This window comes from Anomaloglossus baeobatrachus, chromosome 7 (assembly GCF_048569485.1).
Source record: "Anomaloglossus baeobatrachus isolate aAnoBae1 chromosome 7, aAnoBae1.hap1, whole genome shotgun sequence".
Taxonomy (NCBI): domain Eukaryota; kingdom Metazoa; phylum Chordata; class Amphibia; order Anura; family Aromobatidae; genus Anomaloglossus; species Anomaloglossus baeobatrachus.
This window is the reverse complement of record NC_134359.1, coordinates 273,366,125-273,367,796: the sequence shown is the minus strand read 5'-3', so window position 1 is coordinate 273,367,796 and position 1,672 is coordinate 273,366,125.

The following is a 1,672-nucleotide window of genomic DNA, read 5'->3' as shown; positions in this document are numbered from 1 at the left end:
TCCAGCAAGGCAGAATGACTCCAAAGGGCAACAAAGGTTTTTTTTTTGTCTCTGACTTTATTATCTAAGAATAAAAAATTCCAGAGCTCTTGACAAGCTGTTAAGTGCAAGGTATATGCAGTATGGACTACGCGTTTCGGCGGACGCAGCCGCCTTCTTCACGGTCCCAAGACAAAACTTTTGTCTTGGGACCGTGAAGAAGGCGGCTGCGTCTGCCGAAACGCATAGTCCATACTGCATATACCTTGCACTTAACAGCTTGTCAAGAGCTCTGGAATTTTTTATTCTTAGATAATAAAGTCAGAGACAAAAAAAAAACCTTTGTTGCCCTTTGGAGTCATTCTGCCTTGCTGGATCCTTCTTCATGTTGTTCTACATATCTTGGAAGTCTCCCACTTCGGGTCCGTGCAATAAGGAGAACAAGGACGCCGGGGCTTGAGCTCAGACAGGTGAGCTGGTCTACAACCTTTATTTCAAAATATATATATATATATATATATATATATATATATATATAATATTATATTAGAAGTATAATATATATTATATACACAATATTAAAAAAAGAAAATATATATAATATATACGTTTTGTAAGTCATGACGTAGCTTTTTAATATACTGCGCCTCAATTTCTCGCCATTTTCTTGGCTTGCTGCGAGGAAGCCATCACAATTGCATCTCTGGAGCATAAAGCCTGTACGGCTCATGGCTGACTAATTCAGAGGATGCAAAGCTCGTCACGGTGTGTCAGTGATTTCTCTTTTCCCTTTAAAGGAGAAGAAAAAGAAAAAAAAAAAAAAAATATGTGCTAGTGTGTGTCGTTACCCCCCCCCCCCCCCCAAAAAAAATCATATATTTTCACTGAGAGAAAAAAAAATATATATTTAGTTATATATAATATTGTTCAAAAAAAAATAAAATTTTATATATATAATTTTCCTAAAAGGGGATAAAAAATATTTATTTTAGGAAAAATAATAAATTTTTCCTAAAATAGATTATTTTTTTTATCCCCTTTTAGGAAAATTTATATATATAATTTTTTATTTTATTTTTTTAACAATATTATATATAATTATAATTTTTTTTTTTTTTTTTTTTGGGGGGGGTGGGATTAAAACAAATGGGGAGAGAGAGATTTTCCCTAAATACAAAGAAAAAAAAAATATATACGCATATTTTAATATGCTTAAAAGTGACAAAAATAAACAATTTAAAAAAATAAATCCAAATTATGGTGGGAAACAAAAAAAAAAGTGTATTTGATTTATACCTGTGAATGTTTCCTTACAATAGGATAAAATAAGAAATCTGATAATACGGTAAATGATTTATTGGCTGAGCCTGGATGTGATTAAGGCTCTGAGCACATTGAGGTTTAGGCTTCCGGCATATATTACAGTATAGGCAGACGTCGCCCATAAACTGCCGTTATACGAATAAATAAATCTGCACAATGTGTTTCTATGGATAGGAAAGCGCAGTCTGCAAATGCATGAAAGGCAGAGGCTGGAACACAAAGTGCACAGAGCCTGTTTTTTTTTTTTTTTTTTTTTTTTTTTTTTTTTTTATAATATATTATTGTCTTTTTCCATTAATGTTTTCTTTCCTGGTCCCCCAATAAATAGGATCTGACCCTTTTGTTACACAATCCTGTTAGGGCTCATTCA